The following is a 6,919-nucleotide window of genomic DNA, read 5'->3' as shown; positions in this document are numbered from 1 at the left end:
GCAGGAGGAGATTCGCATCCTCACTGGACACAGGGGGGAAACTGAGGCACAGAGGAAGGGACTGGTTGGAGCTGCGTTGGACTTTAGGGAATTTTGAGCTCTCGATTCCCCACCCCAGCAGCAGTGCCACGCCGGGGTGGGGCCGAACTGCATCATTTGCTCATTCATTCGTTCGTTCACTCATTCGTTCACTGCCTCCTCCACTGGACACACATTAGGGTGCGCTTGAGAGGGCGGCAAGTGCGGGGGAAGGGGACGCTGGCGAGGGTGCTTCGAAATTAGGGACTGGACACCTTGGGAGTCTCCTTCTCTGGGCCCTGGGCAAAGGAGTCTGCCCTGAATGGAGACAGAGCAGAGAGGGCAGCTCCAGTCAGTGCCGCCACCCCGCCCGCCCCGCCTCCCCAGCCAGGTCTAGAATACCCACGGGCTGGGTTCAGAGTGACCGGCAGGAACCCTGCGTGTGTGATAGTGGGGGGAAGAGTCTTCCCACCTCCCTGCAATCGGAGAGCTGGGGGGAGGGGTGTCCCCAAGGCGCACCGAGGCAGCTGCCTCGGGACCCACGAGGGTCTGGCCTGGAGCGTTGAGGCCCTGGAGGCCCGCCTCCACCCAGGCCCGGAAGACAGCGCTGGGACCGTGTCCTGGAAGAATGCTCAGTGGGCCTGGCTGTAGCCCCATCTCTTGTCCTGGGGCTCACAGGAACCTAACCTTTACAGGACGCTTTAACTTTTGCAAAGCAATTCATATGTGCCCATTCATTTGATCCTCACAACTCTGCTCTTTGTCCCCATTTTACAGATGAGGAAAATGAGGTAGATTAAGTGACTTGCTCACAGTCACAGCCAGGAAGTGTCTGGTTTTCCTGACTCCTTGTCTACCTCTTTATAAAGGCACCAAGTAGCAGTCCTCTCTCCCTCCCTCTCTCCATCTGGGCATCCTTCCATGCAACCAGCCATTCATACAACTAGCCAGCCCTCCCCCTCTCTTCAACCATCTCTCTAAGTATTCATCCTTTCTTCCATCCATACATCCACCCACCTACCTACCATAGGTACCACACCTACCACTACTCCTTTATATAAAACCCTCCATTCTTCCCTCCATCTACACATCTATCCATCCATCCATCCACCCACCCACCCATCCATCCATCAATCCGTGGATCCATCCCTCCATCCACCCACCTATCATTCACCTATCCACTCATCTAACCAGAAAGACAGTTATCCTTCCTTTCTTTCCTTTTGAGGAATTCACTTCCTTATACCATACCTCCATCTACCCTTTCTTTCCTCCATCTATATACCTACCCACACATCAGTCAATGATTAAGTACCTACTCTCTACTCAAGTATGTTGAGGATGCAATGACAAAAGGAAAACAGTTCCTTCCCCCAGGTAGTCTGGGGTTTTCTTGGCAAAGATTCTGGAGTAGTTTGTCATTTCCTTCTCCAGCCCATTTTATAGAAGAGGAAACTGAGGCAAACAGTGTGACTTGTCCAGTATCACACAGCTAGTAAGTGTCTTTGGCCAGATTTGAATTCATCTTTCTGATTCCAGGCCCAATACTTCATCCACTGCTCCACTCATTTGCCTACATAGATAGAGACAAAATAAATCCAGGCATATTAGGGACAGAAGTCACCAACAACTGGAGAATTAGGAAAGGCTTCACACAGACTGAGGTCATTGAGCTGAGCTTTGAAGGAAGCCAGAGATTCTCAGATGAAAATGAGGAGTGAGAACCTTCCAGACATTGGGGACAGCCTGGGTGAATTGTGTGTGATTTTCTATTTGATCCTGGAGGCAATAAGGAGCCAATGGAGTTTATTGAGTAGGGGAGTGATGTGGTTGATCCTTTGATTTGGGAAAATCACCACAGTGGCTGACTGGAGGATGAACTGGAGTAAGGAGAGACCTGAAGCAGGCAGACCCATGAGCAGCTACTGCAATAGTCAAGGCATGAGGAGATAAGAGCTTGCACCAGGGTTGGGGCAGGGTCAGAGGAAAGAAAGAAGCAGATTGGCAAGATGCTGCAGAGCTGAAATGGACCAGAGATGCTGCAGAGGTGAAACGGACCAGAGATGCTGCAGAGATGAAACGGACCAGAGATGCTGCAGAGGTGAAACGGACCAGAGATGCTGCAGAGGTGAAACGGACCAGAGATGCTGCAGAGGTGAAATGGACAGGTTTTGGCACCATATTGGATTTGGGAGTGAGAGACAATGAGGAGTCCAGGATCCTAGGTTGTGAGTCTGAGGGATTGGGAGAATGGGGATGCCTTCAAAGGTCAGAGGGAAGGTAGGTAGCAGGGAGATAATGAGTTCAATTTTGGGCTCATTGAGTTTTTTTTAATTGTTTTTTTTAAAATTTTTTATTTTTGGACTAATTGAGCTTAAGATGTCTGCTGGACATCCAGTTGAGATGTCTGAGAGGCAGTTAGCGATGGGAGATGGGAGATCAAAGAGAGGCTGGGGCTGGATCAGCTCTGAAAATACCTTGTACATAGGTGATAACTGACGCCATGGGAGTTGAGGAGATCCTACAGAGAGATAATACATAGGGAGAAGAGTGGAGGTTCCAAGACTGCACCCTGGGGTCAGCCACTGAGGGGTGTGACTTGCTTGGTGCACAGTGAGACTCTCGACCATACCTTGCATTCCTGACTACCCTGGAATCTCATAACAGCCCTTGGAGGGGGGCAGGACGAAGCATGCCCCCACTTTTAAGATGAGGAGGAAACTGAAGGTCAGAAATGGCAAATGACCAGCACCCCCTTTTCTCCTTCCCCCAGTCAGCAGAGGTCAGGACCACCCCCCAGACCTAGTCTGGATTCTCTTCCACACGGAGACAAAAGTCCAACCCAGGGCAGCTGAATCTTTTTTCATGGTGCCCCTCCAACATGGGTCATAAGATTCTCCAGCCCTGGAATACCCCAGGTCACACCCTGACTGACAAGGTGTCCCCCTCACCATACCTCAGGACCTAGGCCAAGCCTGATTCACCTAGCTGTCAAGTGATCAGCCACCTACCATTGCTTATCCCCTTCCAAATCTCTGAATGTCCAAACCTGTATTTCTAGCGCTGATCTCTCTTTTGCTGACATCTCCCTCCCTGGGACCTGCCTCCAAGTTGCTCAAACACTTTGCGTCCAAAATTAGGTTGAGTACCTTGTTTCCCCAGCCCGCCTCTAGAACAACACCTCCCCCCTTCTGTCCAGGGCTCTTTGTTCTGGTGCAGAGTCGCCCTCGAAAGGCCACAAGTACCACTTCTGCCTGACTAGGATCCTGGCCTCCTGCTTGGCCTCCTGGTCTCCAGCCTCCAGGCTCTCTCCCATGTGGGCTGCCACATACATACACCACTGCCCATGTGCCCCTGCCATGGGTACTCCACAATCCAGAGACTCTGGCCTCCTTGGGTCTCCTCCATCTCCTGGCTTCCTTCATGTCCCAGATTGAATCCCACCTCCTACAGGAAGCCTTCCCCAATCCCCTTTAATGCAAACACCTTCCCATTATGAATCATCTCCTGCTCATCCTGCCTATACCTTGTCTGCGTGTTCTCTCCCTCATTAGAGGGTCCTCGAGGGCAGGGACTTTTACCTTTCTTTGTATCCCTACATGACTGGACCAGAAGGGGTTCAAGGCTTCCCCAGCAGGGAAGAGCCCAGCAACCTCTGCCCTAAGGCTAGAACAGGAAATCTCTGCACTCCTTCCAGATCCCCCTCAGAGGTCTCCAAGGAGGGAGTACCCACTGCCTGGGACAGCTATCAGGGGACCTGTCACACAAGTACAATGATAAGCATCAGGCATGCATGAATCCTCTGGACCCTCTCCAGAGCACCGTTCTTAGGCTGTGGTGCCCAACCTAGAGCCCCAGGCTCTCAGCGCGCTCCCTAGCTCTGCCATTGCTGACTTCTGCAAGCTCATTCCCCCCTTGTTGCATGAGAGGGCTCCAGCAGCTCTGAGCCCTGTGACAGCCTGTCACCCTGACCTCTGGAGCTGCCTGCCCTGCTGGCAGCTGGTGGGTGGTGGTGGCAATGGGGCTCACTCCTGGTGCTCCCTCTCTGGACTGTGACTTTGTTCTGGCTGAGCCCTGTACCTAGAACGCTCTTCCTCCCTACCTCAGACTCCTGGCTTCCCCTGCTGAGACTCAGGAACTCAGAAGCTCCTGCCTCCTACAGGAAGCCTTTCCCTGTCCTGTCTCTCTAGCCCAGCCCACCCAACACCACTGCTAGTGTCTTCCTTTGGAAGCATGGATCCTGTATCTGCAGCTTGTTTACAGGTTGCCTTCTCCATTAGAATGGCAGCCCCCTAAGGGAAGGGACCATGCTTTTGCCTGTCATATCCTCAGCACATAGACGGTGCCTGGCATACAGTAGGTGCTCAATAAATGTTTCTTGTCGCCTAGTTGCCTGATGAAAGGTGCTCCCTGCCTCCAGCCAGAGGTTGGTAGACTCGGGGTCTCCCAGAATGAGACATACAGGTTTGAACATCTCCAATGGGGTGGGAGAGGTGGGGGGGGTGTTTTGTGAATTTGTTATTTTTCTTTCTTTTAGGGGGAGAGGGAGTGGTGTGGGAGAGAAAGGAGAATAGGGGTAGAGTTGGAGAGGGAGAGGAGAGAGGGAGAGAGAGAGAGAGAGAGAGAGAGAGAGAGAGAGAGAGAGAGAGAGAGAGAGAGAGAGACTGAGCCTGAGGACAAGGGAGCCCAGTTATGTAAGGCAGGGCTTTGGCATCTGTGGAATTTCTGCTATACTATAAAGGGAAAACCAGCTGTCCATCAGTGTCAGGATGACCACTGGTTTTCTATTCAACTTTGTGTATGAGATGCCCATTTTATTTGGTGTTGGGTAAGTCCGTAATAACCCAAATTCATTAAAAGTATTATGGGGGGAGGGCAGATAGGTGGCACAGTGGGTAGAGCACTGGCCCTGAAGTCAGGAGGACCTGAGTTCAAATCTAGCCTTAGACACTTAACACTTACTAGCTGCATGACCCTGGGCAAGTCACTTATCCCCATTGCCTAATCAAAAAACAAAACCAAAACAAAACAAAAGTAGTATTGGGCTGGGGCTGGGGGAGGAAGGACTCCTCCCTCCCCCAAATCTGGCTGGAATATGGCATTCCCCAAGCTTCCACAAGCTTGTGTGAAATGCCACCTGAGCGCACTCCAAAGGGGATGGAGCAAGTGGTCACCACTCAGTAGAAGAGCCTTCTTCAGCCTGTCTCCCTCTGACCCAAGGGGAAAGGCCTGCAGATAAGGGGTCAGTCCTACTTTGGGGATCAGGTTCCCAAAATGGGAGAAGCTTGAGGCAAGAAGGAGCCTAGAGGCCATGCAGTCCAGCTGCCTATTCAGGGCAATCTTGCTGAGGAGGACTTGTCCAGGCTCTGCTTGGGCACTCCCAGTAACAAGAAACTCACTATCTCTTTTTTTTTCTTTTAGGCAATTGGGGTTAAGTGACACAGCTAGTAAATGTCAAGTGTTTGGTCTGAGGTCAGATTTGAACTCAGGTCCTCCTGACTTCAAAGCCAGCGCTCTATCCACTGCGCCACCTAGCTGCCCTAGAAACTCACTATCTCCCAGGCTGAACAACCCATTCTACGGCTGGACAGATCCAGGTATGAAGGGAAGCTGGGGCAGGTGCAGATCAGCAGAGATGGTCAACTCCCCACTGGTAAAGACAGTGGGCACTTGGAAGGCAAACGTGCATCTTGTGTTATTATCTCGGTAAAAGTGATGTCAGATTTTTAATGAATTTGCACTTATTTGGAGAGAACTTGGGAGGACCTCAGAGGCATTGTGTGTAAATGGGGATAAGAATACCTAGCGATTGCACCGCTCTCATTTGGTCCTCACAACAACCTTGGGAGGCAGGTACTGTTACTATCCCCATTTTGTAGACGTGGAAACTGAGGTAGACAGAGGTCAAGTGATCTGCAGAAGGTCACCCAGCTGGGAAATGTCTGAGGCAGGTTTTGAACTCGGGTCTTCCCGACTCCAGGTGCAGTGCTCTATCTCCTGTGGTGCCCTCTAGCGGCCTCCAAGGATAACGGTATCTCCCTCTGTTCTGGGGGTCAGTGAGCTAGGGTATGACCTCCCTGCTCCCAGACACGCATCTTTCAGAAGGTAAACCCGAGGACAAATCCTACAGAGAAGTGAGGGGCCCAAGATCAGAGATGAAGCCCTGCCAAGACCTGGATCAGCATCTGCCTCTGCATCAGTGTCCTGCTTATTGCAAAGAAGGGCAGGGTGACCCAGTAAGTCAAGCAGGCAGATACTCACTGGACCCATATCGATCTTAATCAGAGGCTTTAAGTGAGAAAGTTCCTTGGGCACATAGCGAGGTTTAGGGGAGGCCAAGAAAGCCTGGCCGTGCCCCACGTCCAGGAGCTCCAGCCAGCAGTGGGAGCTCAGGTGCTGTACCTGCATAACCTCTGAAGACAGAGTGAAGAGGAGGCCTCAGCCCTTGCCCCTACCCTTTGGCCCAGAGGAGGACCCTGTGAGCTTCCGAGGGTCCGGAGCTGCCAGAACGGACTCTCCCCGTTGGGGTCCTAGCAGCATCCCTGGATGAGCTGATGGGGCCGCTGGGCTGGAGGTCAAGAACAGATTGAGAGAGCTGAGGATCCCCGCAGCAAAGCTATGCCGTGTCTGAGGTGAACGTCTGGAGCAGCCCCCGAAGGGCAAAAGGTTGTCCAAGAACCGTGAGCTGGGAGTCATCCTCTGGCCTCTGACGCTTCCCAGCTGGCACCTACTTGCCCCGAACTACTTATGGGAGGATGTTCTGTACCAACCGTTCTTACTGCACCACCTTGGTAAACACCTTTCTAAAAGCTGCTTCAAATCTTTCTCAGCAGATAATCCTTGGGTGGTGAGGGCTCGAGCCAAGAGCATCAAAGAATCCTCTTCTGGCTCTTCAGGGGTT

The 6,919-nt window shown here is 52.1% G+C and overlaps 1 long non-coding RNA gene across 1 annotated transcript in view; it reads left to right on the top strand.

The window, feature by feature from the left end:
* LOC144456632 (uncharacterized) overlaps positions 1-6,919 on the top strand; it is a 469,008-nt gene that overhangs the window by 294,223 nt on the left and 167,866 nt on the right. The window lies entirely within an intron of this gene.

The sequence above is a fragment of the Phascolarctos cinereus genome, unplaced genomic scaffold (assembly GCF_003287225.1).
Source record: "Phascolarctos cinereus isolate Bilbo 61053 unplaced genomic scaffold, phaCin_HiC Scaffold_4;HRSCAF=312, whole genome shotgun sequence".
Taxonomy (NCBI): domain Eukaryota; kingdom Metazoa; phylum Chordata; class Mammalia; order Diprotodontia; family Phascolarctidae; genus Phascolarctos; species Phascolarctos cinereus.
This window is presented reverse-complemented; position numbering and strand designations above follow the sequence as displayed.